Source organism: Oryx dammah, unplaced genomic scaffold, assembly GCF_014754425.2.
Source record: "Oryx dammah isolate SB20612 unplaced genomic scaffold, SCBI_Odam_1.1 HiC_scaffold_19, whole genome shotgun sequence".
In the NCBI taxonomy this organism is placed as follows: Eukaryota; Metazoa; Chordata; class Mammalia; order Artiodactyla; family Bovidae; genus Oryx; species Oryx dammah.
Window position 1 is genome coordinate 14,692,655 of NW_024070203.1, and position 9,829 is coordinate 14,702,483.

Here is a 9,829-nt window from a genome sequence, read left to right on the forward strand (position 1 = left end):
GGGTCAGGGCTCAGAGTGGGACCGGGGTCAGGGCTCAGAGTGGGACCGGGGTCAGGGCTCAGAGTGGGACCGGGGTCAGGGCTCAGAGTGGGACCGGGGTCAGGGCTCAGAGTGTGAGCAGGGTCAGGGCTCAGAGTGGGACCGGGGTCAGGGCTCAGAGTTTGAGCAGGGTCAGGGCTCAGAGTGTGAGCGACTGGGATCAGCCTTATAGTGTGACCAGGGTCAGGGCTCAGAGAGTGACTGGGTCGGCCTCATAGTGTGAGCGGGGTGTAGACCAAGTCTGTGGTCCGGGTTGAGCCTCCTCAGCCCTAGTAGGAACCTCAGATGACCCAGGAGCAGAAGCAAGGGTGCCTGTTCTGGTCAAGCCCAGCTCCTGGCCCCAGCTCCTCATCTCATATCTGACCCCCTTGCCTTTCTGGAAAGTGCTGTTTCCAGAAGTACCTCCAAGCTTGGTTGCTTTGAGCAGATCTGAGAGATGAAGGTTTGGGGTCAAACTTGGCTTTCAGGGGTGCAATCCCAGGCAGAGGAAGCTATGGTGAATCTGGGTCCCCAGCAGGGCCCAGGGCCCGGGCATGCACCCCTGTGATTTCTCGGGATGTGGGGCAAGGTGCCAGGCTGCAGAGGGCTTGTTTCCCAGGGCCCAGCACAACTGGCCAGCAGCAGGATTGCCCAGGTCTCAGTCGTGGCTCTTAAGGGGAAGGAGCTGGTGGAACCGGTAGGAGGAGTTGAGTCCTTGGATCTGGGGGGCTTCCCCGTCCCTCTGTCCTCCTGGGCACCCACAACTTCGGTGCTTACACCCTCAGGATCTCTTTTCACATTTAACTGTGTTCGCTGTGGATCTGTGTGTGTGTCCCTGTGGGCTCTGTGGGTCCCAAGGCTTGGTGCAGGATGGGGGAGCGGCTGGAGGAGGGAGCAGGGGGTCAGGGCAAGCGGGGGCTTGTCCTCGCCTGCACCCGCTGGGGTCACAAAGCTGGGCCTCAGCAAATAGGAAATTTCAGTATCTGGGCAACAATCCATGAAGCATTTTTCACGAGCACAAAAATTTAAGGGGCTCAACGGAGGCTCATAGCAAATCACGTTTTTAATGTTTTCTGAAAGCTGTGAAATATCGACCTCGAAGCCATTGATTTCCATTTGGGAAGTGAGTGGTGGGGTCTTCATCTCCGGGCTCCTCTGTGCACGTGTGTGTCTGCAGCTCTGTGTGCGTGCGCACTTCTGTTTGCATGTGTGTTGTGTGTGTTTCTGTGTGCATCTGCATGTGTGTCTGTGTGCGTGCGCATCGGTGTCTCTGTGTACGTGTGTGTGCGTGTGCGTCTCTGTGTGTACATGTGTGTCTGTGTACATGTGTGTCTCTGTGTATATGTATGTCTGTGTGTACACATGTATCTCTCTGTGTGTGTCTGCCTGTGTGTCTGTGTGTGCGTGTGTGCATCTCTGTGTGTACATCTGTGTGTACATGCGTGCATGTGTGCATGTGAGTCTCTGTGTACATGTGTGTCTCTCTGTGTGCATGCACGTGTGTGCACATGTGTATCTCTGTGTGTGCACGCACGTGTGTCTGCATGTGTGTCTGCTTATGTATGTGTCTGTGTGTACATGTGTGTCTGTGTACATGCATGTGCACATGCATGTGTATCTCTGTGTGCACGTGTGTTTCTGTGTATATGTGCATCTCTCTGTGTGCATGTACGTCTGTGTGTACACATGTGTATGCACACAGTGTGTGTGTGTGTCTGTGTGTGTGTGCACATGCGTGAGGTCAGGAGGGAGGGACAGACCCCCCCCCTTGAGCTGCCCGCTCCCCCTCCCCAGAGGCTGTGGTGGTGGACAGTGTGGCGTCCGGGTGGGCAGGAGATGACTGTGTTCCATCAGTAGGAACTTTACATGGGAGAACCTCACTTAATCCTCACACAGCCCCATGACGGAGGTGCTGGTGTGTCCCCATTTTTCAGATGAGAAAACTGACACATGAAGAGATGAAGGGACTTACCCAGAAGGGGACAGCCCAGAGGGGTGAGCCTTCTGGGGTTGGGAGTGCCAGGGAAATGCTGCCCCAAAGGCCAAGTGGCTGTCCAAGATCACAGAGCGGGAGTGTGGGGCCAAGCTCCAGCTTGGGTCTGCGTGACCCTGAGGTCTGGTGGTGTGGGGTCTGTGGGTCATCCATGTGGCCTGGGTGGTCAGTGGCGCTGTCCTTGGAGCGTGCTCATGAAGGTGACTCAGTTGACTGCTGTAGGCTGAGCCTGTGAAAGGCCTGGTGGCCTGGTCACCTGCAGTCTGGTGACACTGGGCAGCCCTGCCCGCCCTGCCTCAGTGGTAAGCGTGCCTGCTGGGGGCGCTGGGAGGGCTCCCTGAAGGTTACAAGGCTCCCTGGGCATTTATGCATGGAAATCTCCCCCAGGGACCCAGCGCCCACCTCTCAGAGCCCCTGGTCAGCAGGCAGGTGGGCAGAGACCCCTGGGCGAGGCTGGGGGCAGCAGGAGGAGGGGGAGGGGCTGTGGCCCCCATCATTGCCCCGATCTATGAAGGGGCGTCCGTGCTGCCTCTGCAGTGACTGTGGGCATCAGTGGCGAAGGCCGCCGGGCGTCCAGCCCAGAGGAGTCCCGCCCTCCGTGATAGGCTGTCTCCTCACCACGCCATCACTGTCGCAATGGTGTTGCTGTTGTCATGAGCCTGCTCTTGTTCATGGAGATGGGACACTCAGCTGGCCTTTCTCTCTGATGTTCTCGTGTGGCCCTCCAGGGCCGGGCCTTGTCCTCCCGGTCACCTCGGGCAGGACACACGGGAACAAGTCCGAGCAGCCCAGAGGTCAGCGATGCCTCTGTCTGATTCAGTGAACACCCCGACCCCTGCCGGTGGGAAGCAGACCCAGCACTGCTCCCGCAGTGCACAGCCAGGAGAGAAGCAGGCCACTGAGGCACTGACCTGTCAGGAGCAGAGTGGAAGCCGGAAGGGGCGCAGCTCTGCAGGGAGGGCTTCCTGGAGGAGGTGCTTCTTGAGAGCTGAGGATTGAGAGGTGGGTATGGGCTCCTCCATCAAACAAGGAGGTGGGGACTTGGGGCTGAGAGCAGGGACAGGTGGAGCACGGCAGCAAAAGCCAGGCCAGGCCACATTCAGGAGGCTCCTGGGCTTCCTGGGGCCACTTGTCAGGAGCACTGTTGGCTCCCAGCAAGCCCCCTTCCCTTTGCATGTGATGGCCCCACCCCTCGGCACCCCAGGCTGGACAGATGGCCACCTGAGGAGGGCCTGGCCCAGCCAGCCGGTGGGGATGCCCTCCACCAGGACAAAGGTGGAAAAGAATAGAAGCATGCCAGTGCCATCGGCCACATAGAAGTGAGAAGATGGGAGGGCTGATGGACGGTGTGGCGGCGTTTGCCAGCGTCTGGGCAGGGGCGAGGTGGAATGGCCTGGAGCCTTTCGAGTCCCAGCCACCTGGGTGCCCACGGGGTCGCTCAGGCTTCCTCTCCTGCGATCCGGCCGCCGACCTGCCCGACCACACACCTCCCCAGGAGCAGGAGTTCGGGTTCCCCGATGACTCCTGTAACCCAGGCTGGGAACCTCGCTCAGACCCCAGCCCCAGGCCTTTGTTCCCATCATGGCGGGTAGGGGCTCTTGAGGCCTGTGTGCCCAGCTCCTGGGCCTGGGCCAAAGTCTATGAAGCAAGCATTCTGAGGGTCAGCTGCGCTTCGCAAGACGCCCCACCCTGCCCCCCTCACTGTCCCCTTCTCCCCAACCCCCTCCCTTCCCCAGCTGGCACTTGGCCTCAGATTTGGTTCTGTGACTCCAGGCTCTGGGGCCACACCTGTCCAGGGGTCACACTGTCCCTGGAGTGACCACTGGACACACAGAATCCTGGGCCGTGCCAGGGCCCTGGGCCCTCAGCAACATCAGGACGGGAGTGGGGGGTACCTGATGATGCCAGCTGGGGCCCCTCTGAGCAGGGGGAAGGTGAAGCTCGGCACCATCCCCCATGGTGACCTTGACCTCAGGGTCAGGCCACTGAGCCATCCAGTCCTGTGTCCACTGCGATGAACCCACTCACCGGGCGGCAGGAGGACACATTGCCTGAAGCCAAGGGTCGGGCGAGAGCGTGTCTGGGCGGTGGCATGGCCCTGGGTTTGGGTCCTATCTGCCGTCTCCACCTGGGGCAGAGGGCAGGTCCCCAGCTCCACACAGCTTTGGTATCAGACCTGTGAGGGGGGACAGTCCCCGCCCCGACACAGGGCTGCGTGGTCATGGGGGTCCTGTAGGAGCCCCATCAATCAGCCCAGCGAGGCGGGTGAGGGCCTGGCCACTTTCCTCCCCTTGCTTCTCCAGAGCCACGCAGGAGGCAGCTGGTGGGGTCCTGCGCTGGGGGACCCCCTGAGAGGAGGGCTCCAGGCCCCACTTGCAGGGCAGGCACTTGGAAGGGAGCCACCAGGCCTGACAGAGGAGAGAGGGCTTCGATGCAGAACGAGGACTTCAGGGGGCCAGGGGCAGCCCCTGGGCCGAAGTCTACGAAGCAAGCATTCTGAGGGTCAGCTGCGCTTCACAAGACGCCCCACCCTGCCCCCCGACTGTTTCCCTGCTCAAAGCTAGCAGTTTTGCTTCTGGGTACTTCTCAGTAATTGCAATAATAAATTGAATAATTAAGCTAAATCCACAGAAGAGAATTAAATATTAATTTCTAATAAGCTATTCAGAGAGTGTCACCAGGGAGGACCAGCAGACTGTATCTGTGCTGGGTGCTCTCCTGCTCAGCCCCCGAACTCTCCCTCCCAGGGCAGGGCTAACCCACATGCAGCCGCGTTCCAGGGGTCAATGGTCAGTGTGCCGTCAGTTGGCCTGTCAGTCGGCCAGTGGGCACACGAGACTGGCATCAGGCCCAGCAGTGGAGGAGGATGCCCAGGGGTCTGGGCCTGGGTCCCTATGGCAGCTGAAGTTGCCCGCCACCAAGGGGTTGGGTGCACCACTGGCAGAGTGGTGAGTGGATGAGAAATGACTCGTCTGAGGGACCTTGACAGTGACCTGAGGGATGGGAGCCAAGCCCAGCCTCTGTGGTGCCTGCGCCTCGAGAAGGCCCCTCACCATCGCCCCACAGCCCAGGGAGCTCACGGGTGATCTGAGCCCCAGGCAGTCAAAGGAAGGTGCTCCAGATGGACCCTAGGGCAGCCTGCTCCCGCTCTGAGCCCTGAGCCTGGTCCCACTCTGAGCCCTGAGCCTGGTCCCACACTGAGCCCTGCCCCGCTCACGCCCTGAGCCCTGGCCCTGTTCACGCCCTGAGCCCTGACCTGCTCACGCCCTGAACCCCGCTCCTGCTCACGCCCTGAGCCCTGCCCCTGGTCCTGCTCTGGTCATGGGATGGACCTGACTCTGAACCTGATCCTGGCTGTAGACCTGGCCCTGACTCTGCTCTTAAGAGATGAGAAAGCACGGGGCAGGCACAGTGTGTCTGCTGCATGAAGTTGATGGTGAGGTGGGGAAGGTGGTCAGTGCAGGTTATGGGTCTAAATCAACCCAGGGTCCACTGAAATCCCGGGGGTGTTTGGAGCCGGCACCATCTTGATGGGGTGGGGGTGTATGAAGCCCCTGTGGCCCCCGCGGTGACGCCACCCTGAGGAGATGGGGACTGAGGAGGTTGGCCGGGGCAGGAAGAGGGCGCAGCAGGGATGGGGGCAGGGCAGGGCTGCGGGTTGTGCGAAGCCCAGAAAGACGGCCCCCTCCAGCCCCTGCACCCTGAGAGCCAGTCTCCACACCGTGGACCTGTGGGTGCCCTTCCTGGAGGCCCTGCGGACCCCAGCCCGGGGGAGATCCCAGCGCCGGAGGCTCAGCCCTGCAGGCCACGGCCTCCCGCCCCCAGCGCCTTTCAGATCCTGTCAGCATCCCATCTTCAGATCCAAAGGTCTGCTCTGCAGCCTCACGTCAGAACCTTGTGGCTGAGGCTCCAGCTGCAGAGCACGGGGCGGCAGGCGGGGCACTTGGGGTGGGGGGCTGGGTGCGGGGGTCCCTCACTTGAGTCCCTCATGCAGGTAGAGACTCACCTGCAGAGGGCCGAGTAGGGTCTGCACAGGCCTAGGGATGGGGGTTGGCGGGGGGGCTTGCTGAGTCTTCACCATCCTGCCAGCCAAAGCCTGTACCCAGGCTTCCAGGAAGGGCTAAGCCAGCTTGGGGGTGCCAGCTGACTGTAGCCCCATTTTACCAACCAGGAGATGGAGCTTAGAGGCCCAGGCCTGCAGCTGGCTCTCGGGATGGGGTCTCCCATGAGGCTGGCATTAGAGGGCCTCCTGGGAAGGATCCTGGGGAGGAGGTGACAGGCGCGGAGGTGGGGTGCGGGGACAGGAAGGCGGGTGAGGCTGCAGAGGAGGCACACAGGTGCTGGGGGCTCTCTGGCGGGGGCTGAGGCAGGTGCAGCTCTGAAGGGCGCCCACATGGGCTGAGCCTCGGTCACCCTTTTGGGCCTGTGTCTGGGGGGGCATTGGGGAGTGACCACTGCTCCCCTCCCTGCCCTCCCCTTCCTGGCACTCAGCATACCCTCCGAAGGGAGGGTGGGCAAGCTTGCCCAGTAGGGAGGGAAGCACAGACCAGACCGGCGGCGGTTCCTTGTGGTCCTCAGGTTTGCTGCTGGGCCCTGGCTGGGGCAGAGGGGCTGTGGGGAGGCGAAGGAGGTGGCATGTGCCTGGAGACCTCCACGTGCAAGGGGCGCACGGGCAGGGCAGGGGGGTCCCGTTCCTCAGGGCCTTTGCAGGGGCCTGGCCATGGCGGGCTGTGATTTTCAACGGTGTGCTCTGGGGCCTCCTTAAGAGGCGCTGTTTGAGGAGCTGCCCTTCACCCGCTGGCTCATGGCTCCAGTGTGGTCTGGGGAGCCCCCAGCCTGTGCAGATGTGCACGGCCACAGTCCCTGTGGTTCCGAGGAGGACGTGTGGGCGGCGCTGCAGGAGAGGAGGGGGAGGGGCGGTCAGCAGAGCCTTCGGGGCTGCAGGGCCCGGCTGGCTGTGACGTCCGGGAAGGGAGAAGCCGGGGGCCAGGAGGGACCGAGGACAGCTCCAGGTGTGTGGCTTTGGAGGCAGGAGAGAGCAGGGCCCCCAGGCCGAACTCGGGGGTGAGGATGGGCTAGACGGGTGGAGGGAGGACAGCGAGGTCTGGGGAAGCCTGACCTGGGCCGGGGGCTCCACGCCGGCACCGTGGCCATGGCGGCTCCCCTCCCGGGACCTCTGCCTTCTCACCTGTTAGATGGAGGCTGGTCGCCAGGGCCCACCCTCCTTGCCACCTTGTGACTCACCGCCCAGCCTCCTGCCCCCAGGGGACCCCCAGCTCCAACAGTCCTGCCCAAGGGAAGGCCCTCGGCCCCCCTGGGCCTCCGCCCTGCCTGCTCTTGCCACAGCTGAGCCGGGCTCTCTCGCCAGGAGCTGATGGAGCCTCTTGTGTTGCAGGCTGATGCTGTCGCCTGGCCTGCATGGACCCACAGAGCTTCGCACCTGCCTGCTGCCTGCCGCGTGCCGACCCCCTGCCTCTGTGCTGGCCCCTGGCTGAGCCGCCCAATAAACTGCCATCATAGCCAGCTACAGGGCCACTGGTCTCCATCTGTCATCCGTCAGCGGGAGGCAGTTTCCGGCTCTGGGACCCCAGAGGTGGAGCCTGGTCTGCGTTGGGTGGGAGGGGTGGCGGGGGTGTGTGTGAGTGTGTGAGTGCACAGGTGCGATGGCTGCGTGGGCAGGAAATGCAAGATGGGGCAGGGCCTCCACCAACCGTGGGAGCCCAGCCCGGCCGTGGCCCGCCCTGTCCTTCCTGAGGGCCAGCGGGCAGCCCACCACCCTGTTCCCCCACGCAGCTCTGTGGCCCCTCCAGCTCGCGAAGTGATGTTACAGCTTTTCTGCCTCTGGGCACCCAGCCGGGGGCTGGGCATGGAGAAGGGGGTCCCGGGTGGGAAGAGCCCAGCCCAGGCTGCCTGTGGGTCCCCCTCTTCTGGAGGAGTGAGGCGTCGGGGAGGCATTCCTACACAGGAGGGTCTGGAGCCAGAGAAGCCACTGGGAGTGCCTGGCCTCTGTGGGTAGGAGAGGGCGGGAGACGGCCCCACCCGCTGTGGGGAGGGGGTGCAGGCAGATCCCGGCCCCTCACTGCAGGACTCAGCATTGCCCTTCCCAAGCCCCCATAGAGCTCAGGACCTTGTGGGCTGGGGGCTGCACATGCCAGGCCCCAGGACAGGCAGAGTCCATGGCCTCAGAATTCCAGAAGGGTCTGCAGGAGGCTGCTTCCTGCTCAGCAGCCCCTCATTCTTCAGCCCCCCACCCCCACCCCCCTAGTCCATCTTCCGCTACAGAGGGTCTGAAGCATTCTGGACCCCTTCTGCTTTGGCCCAAAGACAGCTTCAGGTTGAACGATCCTGCGAAGCTCTGCGTTTCTCGACACTTCCTTCCCTAGGGCCTGGGAAATGCAACCCTGTGGCAGTGTGGGCACGGCAGCAAGACAGGCTGGGGGGTCGAGGTGGTGGGCAGACCGCTGCGTCCGGGCGGCAGCTGCCTCCTCAGCTTTGCAGCTGCGGGGCTGCTGGCTGCTCAAGCCCAGGGTGTCTAGAGGAGGTGTCGGCTGAAAATTGGATTTTACACCTCCGGCTGCAGGTGCGAGGCCTTGGGCCTTCAGGAGCCGGGAGGGCGGCACGTGTGAGTGCATAGCCCAGCTCTGCTGGCGAGGCCAGGGGTGGGCTGCAGAGGGGAGGCGCTCAGGGCAGGGCAGCCCGGGGGTGGAGCAAGGCTGGGCGTGGGGGCGGAGGGGCAGGAGGCGGCTGGCCAGTGCTCCGTGCCCTGCCTGGCCGCCTGAGCACAGGGGCCTCGGCTTGCCTGCACAGGCTCTGCATCTGCTCACTCTTGGCCGCCCAACCTTGGAGCGTCTGTGGGTGAGGAGGGCGCGGGAGGGGCTGCCAGGACCCCAGCACCCCCTGCCGCCCCGCCAGCACCACTCTCTGACCCTGGGGGAGCAGGTGTTCCGGGGCGAGGCGTTGGCGTGGATGGGCCGAGGGCAGCGCAGGGCCAGGAGGAGGGCACCCAGGGCAGGGCTGGTGGCAGCAGCAGCCACTGCCTGGCCAGACTCTGAGCCTCCCCACTGGAGAGTGACGCGTCAGGGTGACCTTGGGCTCCTGCTGTCTGGAGCGGCAGGGAGGTCGAGAGCCAGGCCAGCTGTCTGGGTGCAGACAGTGAGTGGCCGGCCAGCAGGTGCCCATCTGGTGCCCGCACAGAATGGGCTGGGGCTGCTATGACCAGCGGTACCCACTGTGCCCTCCTGGAGCCGGCAGGATGGGGGGAGCACCCCCGCTCTGTCCCTTCCTCTCCTGGGAAGGCCCAGAGACAGACCAATCTCCCTGAAGTCCCACAGCACGTGGCAACAGAGCCAGACATGGAACCAGTCTCACGTCTCCAGGCCAGACACGAGTCACAGAAAGCCAGAGGCTGGCTGCATTGAACTTTCCTTTTGGGGAGCGTGTGGGTGCTGGGAAGAACCTGGCTTCAGCACCGAGTTGGTGGAAGAGAGGTATTTGTTCAGTGTTGGTCACAGCCCAGGGGCACTCACGGCTCCCTCCCCCGAGCCTCGGTTTCCCGTCTGTAGAATGGGACTGTTAGAGTCTCCAGCGGGAGGGTGACAGGAGCCAGGCCTGCACAAGGCTGGGGCTCAGGCTCCACCCTGCACTGGCCGTGCCCTGCCTGCTCCCTGCTTGCTGCAGAAGCCCGAGAGGACCCTGTTGTGGGGACCCCCTGCCCAGGATCTGGACCTGGCACTTCGGGGCCCCTCGGACCCTGAGCCACAAACCCGCAAGAGCCCCGCACTGAGCCAGCCTTGGGTGCGGGGCCGCGTCCAAGGGGTT

General features: G+C 63.3%; 1 protein-coding gene across 2 annotated transcripts in view; it reads left to right on the forward strand.

Moving 5' to 3' along the window:
- The window catches only part of TSNARE1 (t-SNARE domain containing 1), an 80,167-nt gene extending 72,631 nt beyond the window's left edge, over window positions 1-7,536 (forward strand). Inside the window, exon 14 of one of the 2 annotated variants that reach the window (XM_040261672.1) lies at window positions 7,407-7,536. The gene's annotated coding sequence lies outside the window, so the exon portion shown is untranslated. The remainder of the gene's footprint in view (window positions 1-7,406) is intronic. The other variant, XM_040261676.1, reaches the window with a different exon arrangement.
- Window positions 7,537-9,829: the final 2,293 nt, after the last annotated feature.